Source organism: Papio anubis, chromosome 16, assembly GCF_008728515.1.
Source record: "Papio anubis isolate 15944 chromosome 16, Panubis1.0, whole genome shotgun sequence".
Classification (NCBI taxonomy): domain Eukaryota; kingdom Metazoa; phylum Chordata; class Mammalia; order Primates; family Cercopithecidae; genus Papio; species Papio anubis.
In genome coordinates this window covers 52,662,979-52,678,580 of record NC_044991.1, presented here as the reverse complement: position 1 = coordinate 52,678,580, position 15,602 = coordinate 52,662,979, and the positions used below count along the sequence as shown (strand labels likewise).

The following is a 15,602-nucleotide window of genomic DNA, read 5'->3' as shown; positions in this document are numbered from 1 at the left end:
TAACAAAAAAACAAAAAAATGGAAAATGGGGCAATGGGGCAGAGGAAAGCATCCTAGAAATCATACAAGAAATGTAGGAGTGGAACCGAGTGGGGCCCAAGTCAGCGGCTATGGAGCAGGCCTGGAGGGCAGCCAGGCCAACTGAAGCAATAGGACAAGATTCTCAGGGGGACATTACCAGGAGGGCTGGGGTCCTGAGGAACTATCCCAACAGGCTGACATGCAGAAATTTGTATTGAGAGGCTATTGGAGGATATGGGTAAAATTAGGATACAGTTGACTCTTGAACAACACAGGGGTTAGGAGTATTGGCCTCCCCTCCACCCACCACCTGCAATAATTTTTGACTCCTCAAAACCTTTTTTTGTCTTTAACTTTTATTGTAAGCTCAGGGTTACATGTGCAGGATGTACAAGTTTGTTACATAGGTAAACGTATGTCATGGTGATTTGCTGCACAGGTCATCCCATCACCCAGGAATTAAGCCCAGCATCCATTAGCTATTCTTCCTGATGTTCTCCCTCCCCCAACCCACCCGCTACCTCCGACAGGCCCCGCTGTGTGTTGCTCCCCTCCATGTGCCCATGTGTTCTCATCATTCAGCTCCCACTTGTAAGTGAGAACATGCGGTTTTTGGTTTTCTGTTCCTGCGTTAGTTCGCTGAGGATAATGGCTTCCAGTTCTATCCATGTCCCTGCAAAGGACATGATCTCGTTCCTTTTTATGGCTGTATAGACTCCCCGAAACCTTAACTACTAATAGCCTACTGTTTACCAGAGGCCTTACAGCTAATATGACAGTGGATTAACAACATAAAGAGTAGTATCTACAAATATTTTACACATTCATGACATACCTAATTTTTCTTAATTTTTTTGATATTTTTAGGCAGTTTGTCTGCAAGTTTTTTCAAATTGTTGCAAATCTCCAAAACATTTTTCAATATATTTATTGAAAAGAATTCTCATATAAGTGGACCTGCACAGTTCAAACCCACGTTGTTCAAGGATCAGCTGTAGTTACAAAACAAAGCAGGCAAAGGCTGAAAAGAAATACCTATTTACCACAGAAATAATAACGTCGTACAATAAATGAAACATAGTACATTTAGTAGTGATCAATCTTTGTATCGTTATAATAGTATAAACACTGAATATTGCTCTAATGAAAATTGGATATGAGCATATTTAGAGAATGGGACAAGGGAAGCACCTGTGTATCTGTGCGTATATGAGTTTGTGTGCATGTGTGTGCCTGAGACTTAAATTCTTACCTGTTGTAATAGGATGTCAACACATAATGTCTAAAGCTGATACATTATCATATATGAGCATATTAATTAGACATATAAAGATTTTAAAAGCCAAAAGGAATAGTAAGTTGGAATGGTAGATTCTGGGGAATGGAAAGGAGAATGGGAAGAATAGAAAACTATTCTTTTTTCACTGTAAGACTTTTAGTCTCATCTGACTTTTAAAAGCTGTGAGTATATATTATGTAGATAAAAATAAAAATTAGTTATGAATTAAAAGATAAATTTTGGCAGGGTGCAGTGGCTCATGCCTATAATCCCAACACTTTGGGAGGCTGAGGCAGGCGGATCACCTGAGGTCAGGAGTTCAAGAACAGCCTGGCCAACATGGCAAAACCTCATCTCTACTAAAAATACAAAAATTAGCTGGGCGTGGTGGCGAGGGCCTATAATCCCAGCTACTTGGGAGGCTGAGGCAGGAGAATTGCTCGAACCTGTGAGTTGGAGGTTGCAGTGAGACAGAGCTTGCAGTGAGCCGAGATGGTGCCACTGCACTCCAGCCTGGGCAACAGAGCGAGACTCCATCTCAATGAATAAATAAATAAATAAATAAGATAAATTTTAAGCAGCCCTGCTTCTGTGTACATGTCACTGATAGTTTGATGTCCATTTGATTAATATTAAATTTTGTCCAGCGTGTGGCCGACGTCCTTGTCAGGCTCATTTGTTTAACTAAATCCGTTTTAACTTGTTCCTGGACTAATTAACTCAGACTCACCTTGTTGGAAGTCATGCTGAAGATATTTATCATTTCCTCCTACACCATGGAGATAGATTGGACTGTGGCTCATGCTTGCGGAGGTTGTATGCTTATTAAAAATGGAGTAGATGCATGTGATATTAAATTGAGCTTTTTAATTTCTTTAGATTTAATGACGTACCTTTGTCATGGACTTAATCTTCAGCAAATATTTACCCTTCTGAAACTGGCAGATTTGCATTTTATAACTTGTCATGTCAAATGAAATATCTTCTCTTTTCTTTGCCCCTAGAAGGATCTCTGCTGAAAATTATAATCTTTTAAAAAATAGCTGTCACATTCTCCTTTGTGGGGAACATTCAACATTTCTATCCTGTGATTGAAACTGACCCTTCTCACTCCTCTCCAGCTTTAGCCTATACATATTGATATATTTATTTTGGATACAGTTTAGTGTTTTTATTCTGATATCTAGGTCATAGAGAGATGAATGGGTAAATGGAGAAATGGATGAATGGATAAATTAGATAGATGAGAGAGAGAGAGAGAAAGAGAGAGAGAGAGAAAAGCAGACCAAAGTATACCACAGATGTGTGGAAGTACAGGTTCAGATAACACAGAATACACTACAAGCATTAGTCTCAAGCTCCCTAGACTATAAAAGCTTACAGAATGGTCAGCTTTCCAAAGCAGAGGCTAAATAACTGTCATTCTATTGCATCCAACATAGCTTCCCAAACTTTGTTGATGTAGGATTAGTAAGATGTTCCATTAAGATGTTCCAGTAAGATGTCCTAAAATAACTTCAGGATACTTTTAAGTATTCTTTTCATTTGTGCCATGGAACTAACATGAGGAGCTGGGAGTTGGAGGTGGTTATCGAAGCCTGGGAATGGATGTCTCCAGTCACTGTTTGGTGGAAGAACCTTTTTCAGGTTGCCCCTGTACCCCCACAATACTTGAGAACACTTTCTAGACCAGAATAAAATGCTCAAGTAAATTAATGACATCTGTTTGCATTTTGAAATGAGAAACTGTGAGACTTTTAATTCCTAGAGGTGATAGCAGGATAATTGAGTACAGTAAATTAGAAGTTGCTATTTATGAGCAAAAGTATGCATGACTAGAGACTTCATCCCCATGAGCTTGCCTGTTCACCATATTGTTATTTTCTTACATGCTTTATTAGTCTTTGGAGCCATACTTCTTGAGTTTGAATCCTGGTTCTGCCACTTAACTAGCTAGCTGCATGTCTTTGAACAAGTTTCTTAATCTGTGTGCCTCAGTTTCATAATTTGTGAATCTATCGATTAGTCCACTCAATACCTATTCTAATCCCCTTTTAGCATGACTTTTTTTTTTTTTTTTTTTTTTTTAATCTTACAGAGAGTAGAAATTTTCCATTTCCAGAATCCGTTGAAGCTAGTGTTCAGGGTTTGTTAACCAAATGCATTTCCATAAACCTTTGAATTCAGACCTAGATTGTGGGGAATGAGAGATGGGACATAGGACCTTCATTTTTTGCTGGTATGGATAGTGGCAGAGGCAGCATGGTTCTGGAACTAGTCACTGTAGTGATAGTGTCCTGATTTAACAGTCAGCTTTTTTATTGGGAAGCTTCCAGATTGTTAGTTTGGAGCAATATCTGAACCAGCAGCTTCCTAATTCTTTAGGTTATTAATAGTGATCAAGGCAACAGCGCCTTTGGCCATTCAGTTCTGCTGAGTGGTTTGAGGAGTAATTCCTCTTTTTTTTTTTTTTTTTCTGAGTCGGAGTGTCACTCTGTTGCCCAGGCTACAATCTCAGCTCACAGCAACCTCCGCCCCCCAGGTTCAAGTAATTCTCCTGCCTCAGCCTCTTAAGTAGCTGGGACTACAGATGCACGCCACCATGCCTGGCTAATTTTTGTATTTTTAGTGGAGATGGCGGTTTCACCATATTGGTCAGGGTGGTCTGAAACTCCTAACCTCAGGCAATCCGCCCGCCTAGGCCTCCCAAAGTGCTGAGATTACAGATGTGAGCCACCGCGTCCAGCCTGAGGAGTAATTCCTAAAAGCTAGGCCTAAAGTCCGCTTCTTAGCCTCCTAACAATGATGTCAACTATATGTTTCCTAATATGTCTTTTTGCTTGAAGCAGCCAAAGTGATTTATGTTGTTTGTAACTAAAAACCCAGAAGAATCAACTTACCTAATAGGGTTTTTGTGAGATGTAATAAGGTAAGGCATTTAAAGTGCTTAGAACATTATCGGGATTGCTATTCTTTTTTTTTTTTTTTTAAATATTCTTAGGGATTGTTCTGGCTTCAGTCAATGGAACACCTACAACCATAAATAAAAAATATTTATTAGTTTGTTCATTCATTCATTCATTCATTTATCCATTAACTGAAACAAATATTTACTGAATGTCTATTCAAGGCATGCTTCAGTGGCCTTAGGATAGTGGTTACCAACCTAGCTGGACTTGAGAACCATCTAGAAATCTTTTTGAAAAAACTTAATTTCTATGCCACATCCATAACTTATTGAAAACAGGGAATGTGTGTGTGTGTGTGTGCACGTGCATGTGCATACATATATTTTTAATTGGAATACAATTTACGTAAAGTACATAAATCTTATGTGTTACAGTTTGGTGAATTTTCACATATGTGAGTGTATACCCACATAACTGCTACCTAGATCAAGATATAGAAAAACAGAAATTTGCGTGAAAGATTTATTGTGTGCATGGGTGTTTTGGGGGCCCCATTAGGAGCTAAAGTTTCAAATACATTTGAGGTTTTGCCACTTAGACGTCAAAAAAATTTAGTCATCCAGAAAGACCAGTGTAATTAGGTTATTTTTCTGTTTCTTTTTCTTCTTCATAGCATCCTTCAAATTTGTGTTCCTCTTTAGGTTTATGCATTTATATGTGAAATGAAATTTAAGGAGAACCTTAGATAACAGAAAATTCTAAAATGTTAATAAGGCAGTAAATGTTATCAGTAATAACTCCATGACTCATAATTTCTGCCTCTGTTTATCTTATGATTGGCATAATTTATTGACTAAAAGAACATTTAACTGCTTTAAGCTTAAACAGCTTCTTCCTCATGATCTCTTCAAAGAGTGAATATCATGAAAGAGTAGAAATAATTATTTTCCCTTTTTTCCAAAAGAGATAGACATCTTCGTTTGTGGGCCAGTGGCAGAACACTCAGTATTGCAGTGCAGAGGCTATTAGAGCAGCACGCATGAGCTGAGTTAGGAAGATAAAGTTACTTAAAAAGCAATGGAAATAGTTGACTGGAGAAAGAGAACATTGTCTACAAAACATTAATAGCCTTTACAATTTTTATAAAACCAACCTAGAACAACTTTGAAGTTGAATGACTTTGCACAATTAGCTTATTATGGAATGAAACTTTCAGAAACAAAATGTAGAATGGAAATGAACTGTACTTTTTTTGTTTTTTGAGATGGAGTCTTGCTCTGTAGCCCAGGCTGGAGTGCAGTGGCACCATCTCGGCTCACTGCAAGCTCCACCTCCTGGGTTCATGCCATTCTCCTGCCTCAGCCTCCTGAGTGCTGGGACCACAGGCGCCTGCCACCACGCCCAGCTTATTTTTTGTATTTTTAGTAGAGACGGGGTTTCACTGTGTTAGCCAGGATGGTCTCGATTTCCTGACCTCGTGATCCGCCCGCCTCGGCCTCCCAAAGTTCTGGGATTACAGGCGTGAGCCACCATGCCCGACCGAGGTGAACTGTACTTTTAAGATGATCACATTTGATTTGAGATCAAAGTCTAGCATTGGAATACTGTTTCAAGGACAGCTGGACTACCTTGGTGAATTAAACAGACGTGTCACCAAAGGAATAGAAAACCTTGAAAGTTTATGTAGCTCCTTCCTCTACCTTCAGATAAAATTACTGTACATCAGCCTAAGTGCTATGAATATTGTCTATTTCAAGCACTTTTAGAAAATGAGCTTTGGATATAAGGGCAATCTGGCTATGACATTTATTATTTTGGTTGATCTGGCCAGACTGATGTCTTAACTCCCTCACCATTGCCTGCACTGCATGTCCCCAAGTTGGTAATTATTTTCTTGGAAATTTGAAGGTCTTGTTTCATTGCCTTCTTGCTTACAGAACATTGTGATTAATAAATTTGAGGGTTTGTGCTTTATCAGTTCGGAGAAATTCCACCCATTAACTCATTGTCTCATTGTGCATTGTCTTTCCTTCGTTCTCTCTGTTAGCTCTTTCTGAAATTCCAATTGCATGCATGTTGGACCATCTCACTTTGACTTCCATATCTCTTATTTTTTTTCTCCATCTCTCTCTCTATGCTAAATTATAAGTAATATCTTCAACTCTGATTTCATTTTCTAATTATCTTTCCACTGGACTCTAGTCCTGTTTTACCTGTTTGCTGAGGTATAAATGCCTATTACTGTAATTTTTCTTTTCCTGTAATTTAACATTTTTCCATTGTGCTTTTTGTTTGTTTTTCTCATTTACCTGTTCATTTCTTGTAGTCTCTTGTTCCTTACTCAAACTTTCAACTTCCTATTTTATTTCCTTAACATATTAAGCATATTTGCCTTATATCCTGATTGCGTTAACGCCGATATCTGAAGCCTCTATGGGTCTTGTTTGCTTACTCCCACTCAGTAACGGTAGATTTTTTTTTCTCCTATGCATTTTGAGCTCATGTTCAATGGAACCCTGTGTGGAGGGTTTCTTTTGTTGTTTGGTTGAAAGTACATCCCTCTAAGGTTTACACTTGCTTTCACTAGACATATGAGGGCGTGTCAGTCTGGAACCATATTAAAATAAATAACCTGGCTTGGAGGTTTTTAGACCACAAAAATAGTTCCAATTTGAGCACAAACACATGTGAGTTCTGGCTCATGATAAATTGTCTTTTTCTTTTTTTCCTTTTATTTTCTTTTATCAGGTTAAATCTTGGGGCAGATATTTCTTTTTTTCTCTCTCGCTACCCAGAGCCAAGGCCAAGACAAGTTTTTTTTGTTTTGTTTTACTATAACCTTTTACAAAGTGTTTTTTTTTTTTTTTTCCTAGTTCACTTTTTCTCTGGGGGCGTAACTTCAGGGCTCTCGGCTTTATGGGGTGTTTTCTTGTTAAGCACCCCCACCATGCCATGGCCCTAGGCTCTGTGTCCTGAACCTGTGTGGACATTGAAGCTGACGTGCTGGGTCTAGACACCAGCTCAGGGTTTGCTGACCTCTCAGAACTTCTATTCTCATTTTGCTTTTGGTCTCTATGGGCTTTCCTTGCTTTGTTACCAGCTCAGTCATTCATTTTAAAAGATTTTTCAAAAATATTTTATCCAGCTTTTTTACATGTTTGGTAACAGGAAAGATTTTCAGAATATCTTGTCCACCATATTATTTTGTCAAAAATAAGTAACTATTTCCGTGACCACACCAGAGGTATCCTCGCGAAGGTGGAAATTCAATTCCTGTGTGCCTCACTTCTAGCCCTTAATAACTCATGTTAGAAAATCTCCCAACACAAATGCATCCCAAACCCGCCTTTCTCTGTCACTTAGCCTCAGTTTTCACTCTCTTCTGTCTATACTCCTTTTCTGCATACGTTGTATTATGCAAATTTTAAATTTTGTGGCTTTTTTCCAGTTTCTGTGAGTTTTCTGTGTTCTCCAATGTTATGTGCTTCAGGAGAGAAGGCTCAAGGCTTTGCTCTCCTTAAATGCAAGTGTAAATGGGAGGTATGGGTGTTGAGAATGATCTCCTATAACTGATTTCATTGTGTTTCCTTCTCGTCTTGCCTGTTTGATTCAGCACTGCGATTCTGACTCAACCAGCAGTCATTCTGTGAACCCTAGATCTTCTCCGCCTATTTTCACAGTCTTGTTTTATATTTAATGCTGCCTGTTTCTCCTTCTTCGGTGTATTTACTAACTCAAACTTTTCCTGAAGCTCTTTGCTTGATTTATAGCTGTCATCAACTTACAAAAACCACCACCACCATCAGGCTCTCTGGAGGTTGAGTCATTTCAGTCCCACCCACATCCTGGTGCTGGTCCCCCTTGGAGGGATGTGTTTGGGGATGGCTGGAGGGCTCCACCAGCCTGGGCTTCTGTGTTTGACACTCCCACACACTGAGGCACCTGCTGTTTCGGCCCACACTAGGATCATGTTTACTTTGCAGAGGGTGCACCAGGGACCTCTGTATAGTCATAGTCCTCCTGCTTTGAGATGGGTAATGTTCACTATGATTCATCCCTTCAGCTCTAATGCCAGGATGGGGCAGTAGCTATTGGTAAGGCTGATGTTCCTTCCAGTTACAAATAAATGCTTGTTTGTCTGGAGTTTCCTTTTAATACAATGTCTATCACTGTGTAGTAGACATATATATATATATTTGAGATGGAGTCTTACTCTGTCACCTAAGCTGAAGTGTAGTGGTGCGATCTCAGCTCACTGCAACCTCCGCCTCCTGGGTTCAAACAATTCTCATGCCTCAGCCTCCCAAGTAGCTGGGACTACAGATGCACGCCACCATGCCTGGCTAATTTTTTTTGTATTTTTAGTAGAGATGGGGTTTCACCATGTTGGCCAGGCTGATCTCGAACTCCTGACCTCAGGAGATCCGCCAGCCTCGGCCTCCCAAAGTGGTGAGCTTCAGGCGTGAGCTGCCGCGCCCGGCCAGACATATATTAATAGAAGCATTCACTATTCACTTTGAAAAATCCCAGATGTTAAAGAACAAGTACTTTAATACTGTAACAACACTGCTGTGGGTACTATTCTTGTTACTAAGGTAATAATTATAAAGTATCTTTTATTTATGGAGCACTTACTATGTGCTGGGCTTTATGCTAATAAATCATTTAATCCTTACAAGAGTCCTATGAGGTAGGAGCTGTTATTATCCCCATCTTATAGATGAGGACATGGAGATTCAGAGATGTAAAGTAACTTGCCCAGGATCACATAGCCAGTAAAGGGCTTGCTAGGACTCAAACTCAAGGCTTCTTCCCAAGTCCATGCTCACAGATATCTCTTCTCTTAGGCTAAAACCAGATTTCTGATCTATGGCAATGAATTTTTGCAAAGGCCAGAACTTAAACCTACCTTACAAGGTAACATATTTGAAAGTAAAACTATGTTGCCTGCATTGCACAGAACTGATGTTAGAATACCTTTGCCAGAACTGCTTTGAGAACCAGCATGTGTAATATAAGGAAATCAATTTTATTTTGTAGACAAACCTTGCTTTTCACCCCAGGCTGTGTTATCCAGCTTGATCACCTACCTTATTTACAGATTTCACTCCTCATGCCTCTTGACAGTTTCTAAAAAGAAAATTCTGTCCCCTGAGGATGGAGATTTGTCAGCAATGAGGACATTCAGAAGGAGCTTCCAGAGGGAGTGAAGATGATTCCTAAGGGGCTCCAACAGGTTCTGAGCGAAGTCATTTTACAAATAAGAGCTCAGCCCTTGAAGTGATCACTTTAAAGGGGAAGCGCTCGGCTGTATCAGTATATTCTAGTGTATTTGTTTACACAAATACACTCCATTCTCTGACTTCATAGGTATACTTAACGTCGACTTGAAACGTCGACTTGATATGGAGTGAAATCTGTTTACAAAAATCCACATCTAACAAACATTCTATGGCATATAGAAAAGCGCCAGACTTTCCTCATCTGTTACAGATGTTGCCTTCTCTGGGAAAGGCTTATTGCAAATGTCAACACTAAAACTGGCTCTGTTTTGATAGGAATCTTGTTCTGTTTCTCTTTAAATCTTAAAACTACCAAATACTGACTTGTTGATTTGGACAGATTGTGGGAGGCCCCACAGCCTCCTCTTGAAGGAAAAAGGATCAGGTTTCTGCTTCCCCAGGAAACGGGGAATTATCTCTCTGCTGAATATGCATCAAGCAACACTCTGGTGTCATTTTTAAAGTGCTTATATTTTTCTTACAGGTAAGGTTGACGTTTGAAGCATCATCTTAATTAGCTGCTCACATTTAATGTAACTGGGCCGCAGTAAACAGTCATAATCAAAATAGCGATGTTGCCGTAGCAACCAAGATCCAACTCAATTTCTTTTCCTCTCTGCTCACAAGTGCTGCTTACCATCTAGGCAAGGATATGAAACAAATCTGCTGAAACCTCCTGTGTGAAATGAAAGTTAAAAACCACTGGGGAAAAACATTCTTGAATGATTGTTTTAAGTGTTTCAGTGACGCTCCTGGCTCCAAATGGCTCCTGAAGGAAATTGTCTCCCCGGTTCTCTTGTCTGACAGCTTTGCCTCCTGAGAGCTGTTCCCCACACGTGGACGGGATCAGGGGAATCATAGCTTTATTCCTGATCAAGCTGCAAGGTCCAGGAAGTGGGAGAGTTGACCCAGATAATCCTCCCTGGCTTTTCTAGCTATAAAGTGATCCTTTAACTTGGTTTTTCCTAAGCAAAATACAAAACCACACTGTTTTAAAACAAGCCTCAGGGCAAGCCTCAATTTCATGGAAAAGAAGACAGAGGATTATTAATCATTTTTATGCTGTAAGCCAGTAGTTCCTAAATTTTTACTATCTGAATCCTTTAGGGAAGCCCTCGAACTCCCCTGCTTGGCCCATCATCACTAGCACTGGTTCTAGTGATGTCAAATGATAGCCGTATGAAGATCACATTAGGGTTTTTTTTTTTCTTTTTTGTTAATTATTGCATATTTTGGTATGAAGATCATATTAATGAAGAAAATTAATGAGCAGATAAACTTTTTCTGTGTTCTAATTGCCAACCCCTTCACCCAGTGATTCTGGAGACTTAGTCTTGGTCTCAATTTTCTTATCTGGAAAATAAGACACAGTAGAGCCGGATATTTTCCGTGCTCTTGGATCCAGCTTGGTACGTGACTTCTTTATTAAACAGAATAGAAAAACAGTATCACCTTTTGGTAACGATAAGCCGACGCTGTGAGGGTTGTTTTGCTTGAGAAAACAAAACAAACCCTGTGGCTTCTCAGGAGGTCCTTGTTCCACCCTCACCTTCTTTTTATCGCTTTCCATGTAAGAAATGGGAATAATCCAATTGTGACATTAATCAAAGAGAAATCAGACAGAAATGTTTTCTTTGTAATTCATTTTGTATGTCATTAAAAAGACGGGAATAATCTCATTGTGAGATTAATCAAAGAGAAATCAGACAAAAATGTTTTCTTTGTAATTCGTTTTGTATGCCATTAAAAAAGAAATAAGATAAAAAGAGATAGTGAAAAAACAAAGTAGAAAAATGGTGAAGAATATGAATAAGCAGTTCACAGAAAAGGAAACGCAAGTGGCCCGTAACTGTATGAAAAGCATCCCCGCCATACGAGTTGCCAGGGAAATGCAAACCCAAATTGGAGATACAACTTTAATGTCTGACAATATCAGAATTTGGCAAAGATGTGGAGAAACAGGAAAACCCGAACACTGCTGGTGGGGGTGTAATTGTTATTGTACAACCACTTTGGAGAGCAATTTGGCAGGATCTAGTCAAGTTGAAAATGCCCATTCCCTTCGATTCCATAATTCTACTTTTGGATGTATTTCCGGAGAAAGTCTCCTCCTGGTACATATGCACAAGGCGGTATGTATCAGGAGGCTCACTGAGGCCTTATTTGTGATAGTGAAAAATTACATACAGCCTACCTATCTATCAGGAAGAGGATGGATGAAAAATAATGCAGCATGTTCCTATATTAGAATACTATAAAGTAGTTTTACATAATCAACAAGGGCTAAAAGTAAAAAAATCATAAAGTAGCATGCAAAACTTTGTATTTTGAAAACAAAATGCAAAACTTTGCATATTGAAAGTTAAAATGACTACCACACACAAAGCAACACTCTTGCATATGGATACATATATATGTGCGTGTATGTGTGTATATATTTATATGATGAAAAATGGGCTGAGGGCTGGGCACGGTGGCTCAAGCCTATAACCCCAGCACTTTGGGAGGCTGAGGCAGGCAGATCACTTGAGGCCAGGAGCTTGAGAACAGCCTGGCCAACATGGCAAAACCCCCTCTCTACTAAATACAAAAATTAGCTGGGTGCCAGCTACTCGGGTGGCTGAAGCACAAGAATCACTTGAACTTGGGAGGCGGAGATTGCAATGAGCTAAGATTAATTTTTTAAAATCGGGGGAGGGGCTAGAAGCAATCAAATTATTAGGTTGATGCAAAAGTAATTGTAGTTTTGGTCAATGTCAAAACCACAATTACTTTTGCACTAACCTATAATATCTGTGAAAAAGCAGTCAACTTTGATTTAAATGTTTAATAAAAAGAAAGTTTTGAAGCAAATAGGACAATGTGTTAGTTGCCAATTTGAGGTGGTGTGAGCTTGGATGTTATAGTTCTCTGTATTTAGAACATTTGAATTTTTCAAGAAAAATTTAAAATGCCAAAGTAGAAGATTGCTTACAAATCAGGACATTGGTCTTATTAAATTGCCCTGGCACCTACTTTTAGAACTATTTACTAATCATACCTGTCTTTGTTTTTTTTCCGGCATTCATTTTATTCCTCCGTGGTGGCCTCTTAGAGGACCCCGTCCTCTGCTCATGGCATCTGTTTGTCATTAGGATGAAGGGTGATAGCATATGCCACTTGCCCTCTGGGTGATTCATCCAGTTTGAACTTTCAGATATAAACAAGCACAGAAACTATGGTTTCAAAAGCACCTGACCAAACCATCCATCCCTTTGAAATGTTAATTTGGATTAAATATCGTGATATCTACACACTCTCACTTTGTGAGGATGTGGTTTTGTCCTTTAGAGGAACAGTTACAAATACTAAAATATATGAACCGTGGATGGCAGGATTGCTATCAGGAAAAAGGAAGCTTAAGCTTATTGTTTTTCTGTCACTAATTTTATGGGATTAATAAGATAGGATGTAAGGTGCCCTAGAACTCCAGCCCTGGTGTTATTACGCAGTAGGGAAAAGCCAGACTAAACCAGAAAGAGAACTCAAGCGAGGTGCTGATGGGTCGGAGTGAATCAGGGCCAGCTCACTTGCTGAACAGTAACCAAAAGGTTTGTACAGCTAGGAAGTGGGAGAAATGCCAGTAGTGAAAACAGGGAAAAGGAAAGGAGGATTGGCTTGGAGCGTCATAGGACAAATCCATGGAAGTTTAGCCAAAAACAAAAGTCTGTAGACATCTTATTGTTTATAACATGGACTGGGATGATTTCCAGCATCAAATCTCAGCCCTCCGGGACATAACTGTGTGGTAGGAACTTTCCACTGTTAACCCAGGTATATCAGCCCCACTCCTCCAGCACCAGGTTGCGTAATGTGTCATCATGCATGTATACATGTAATGAATTGTGTGATCAAGGGCCCTCTAGAAAGTGAAAAGTGGTGCTATTAATAATTCATTGAGGGTGGGGTGATGGCTCATGCCTGTAATCCCAGCACTTTAGGAGGCCGGAGCAGAAGGATCACTTGAGCCCAGGAATTTAAGACCCGCCTGGGCAACGTAGTGAGACCCCGCCTCTGTAATCATAGTAATAATAATAATAATAATTAACTGAGACAACAGGCCTAAACCAGGACTGTCCTGGGCAAACTTTCCAGTCACTCTAGTGAGTACCAGTCCCTCTAGTAAGAGCACACTTTTATAGAAAGGAATGCCTGAAGTTAAAAGGTTAGCAGAATTGTTTACCTGGCTTCTTAGCCTAGCCCCCAAGCCCTCCAGAGCCTACCCCATTTCTTCCTCTCTTGTAAGGATTCTCTGCACCTTCCAGACCACCTCTCACTAGGCTCTTGGGCATTCTCATGTCTGCACCTAGTACTGGGCTTCCCCTCCCTGAAGTAGCTTTCTTCCTCGGCCTGGTCTGTGTGAGGATGACTTGCCTTCCCACTCCCAGCTTTTTTTAATTTTAATTTTTTTTTTTTTTTTTTTTTTTTTGCGAGTTGGAGTCTTGCTCTGTTGCCCAAGTTGGAATGCAGTGGCAAGATCTCGGCTCACTGCAACCTCCACCTCCTGGGTTCAAGCAATTCTCCTGCCTCAGCCTCCCAAGTAGCTGGGATTACAGGCACGCGCCACCACACCCAGCTAATTTTTGTATTTTTAGTAGAGACAGGGGTTTCACCATGTTGGTCAGACTGGTCTCAAACTGCTGACCTCATGATCTGCTTGCCTGGGCCTCCCAAAGTGCTGGGATTACAGGCGTGAGCCACTGCGCCCGGAGCCCAGTCCCAGCTTTACCTCTCATTCGGCTTTACTCTGCATTGCCTTCAGGAACTTGGCCATCCTTCACTGAGCTGAACCTATGCCTTGGCTGGTGGATGCTCCATAATTATTGAGTATGAAAGGGAGGGACAACTGGGCCACTTTGGAAGACTGGTCCTTGCTTCTTCGCAGACATGGTCTCCAGGGGCAGCTGGCCAAGGAGGACAATACAGCACACAGACCAACCAGTATGGGCATCTCGTGCTTCTCTAACAGTGAGGGACATCGTAGCACAGCATAAATCAACATGGCTGCCATCCGAATGCCACCTGATTTCTGAGAGCTTCAACATAAACCTTCAGGAAAGATTATTGAAACCAAAGCTTTCTTAAACCACAACTATAAAGAATGTCTAGCCAGGCATGGTGGCTCACACTTGTAATCTCAGCTACTTGGGAGCCTGAGGCCAGAGGATCACTTAAGCCCAGGAATTTGAGGCCAGCCTGACCAACACAGTGAGACCCCATCTCTACACAAAAAATTTAAAAATTAGCCGGGCGCCATGGTGGTGCATGTCTATAGTTCTAGCTACTCAGGAGGCTCAGGTGGGAGGAACCCTTGAACCGAGGCTTTGAGGCTACAGTGAGCTATGATCATGCCACTGCACTCTAGCTTAAGTAATAGAGTGAGACCCCTGTCTCCTTAAATAAAAAAAAGAAAGAAAAGAAAAGTCTACACCAGCCATTGTCCAATAAAAATATTATGTGAGTTACACAGGTCATTTTAAATGTTCTAGAAGCTACAGTTTAAAACATAAAACAAAGAAGAAAAAATAAGAACCTAAACTATTGATTTTAATAATATATTTTATCTAACTCAATATATCCAACATATTTTCATTTTAACATGTAATTGATATTTTTAAATTATTGAGATAAATATTTGATATCATTTGGATGTCTGTCCCCCCTAAATCTCATGTTGAAATGTAATCCCCAGTGTTGGAAGGTGGGGCCTGGTGGGGGGGGGCGTTTTTAATTTAATTAAAATTAAATTAATTAATTTGGGACCGCATCCAGCCTCAAATCACTTTCATTTGACTGTGTAGACTTCGTTACTTTTATTGCTATTGTAAAGTTTTTTTAAAAATCCTTAAACTATGTCAGTCTTTAGGAAATATCCCTGAGTAGTATTGTGTTTGGGCCATGAGGGTGGATCCCTCATGGCTTGGTGCTGTCCTCGAAATAGGGAGTGAGTTCTCACGAGATCTGGCTGTTTAAGTGTGTAGAACTCTCTCTCTTGCTCCTACTTTGGCTGTGTGACATGCCTGCTCCAGCTTCACCTTCCACCATTCATAAAAGCTCCCTGAGGCCTTCTTA

General features: G+C 40.1%; 1 protein-coding gene and 1 long non-coding RNA gene across 7 annotated transcripts in view; one reads left to right on the top strand and one right to left on the bottom strand.

Annotated features, from left to right (window-relative positions):
• Positions 1 to 15,602, bottom strand: part of LOC103888094 — a 63,376-nt gene that overhangs the window by 10,394 nt on the left and 37,380 nt on the right. Inside the window, exon 1 of one of the 3 annotated variants that reach the window (XR_002515191.2) lies at positions 4,201 to 5,513. The exons of the other annotated variants lie outside the window; for them this stretch is intronic. This is a non-coding gene — a long non-coding RNA (uncharacterized LOC103888094). Of the gene's footprint in view, positions 1 to 4,200; positions 5,514 to 15,602 lie in introns of those variants that run through there. 3 annotated transcript variants of the gene reach the window in all.
• The window catches only part of SHLD1 (shieldin complex subunit 1), a 110,173-nt gene that overhangs the window by 82,648 nt on the left and 11,923 nt on the right, over positions 1 to 15,602 (top strand). The window lies entirely within an intron of this gene.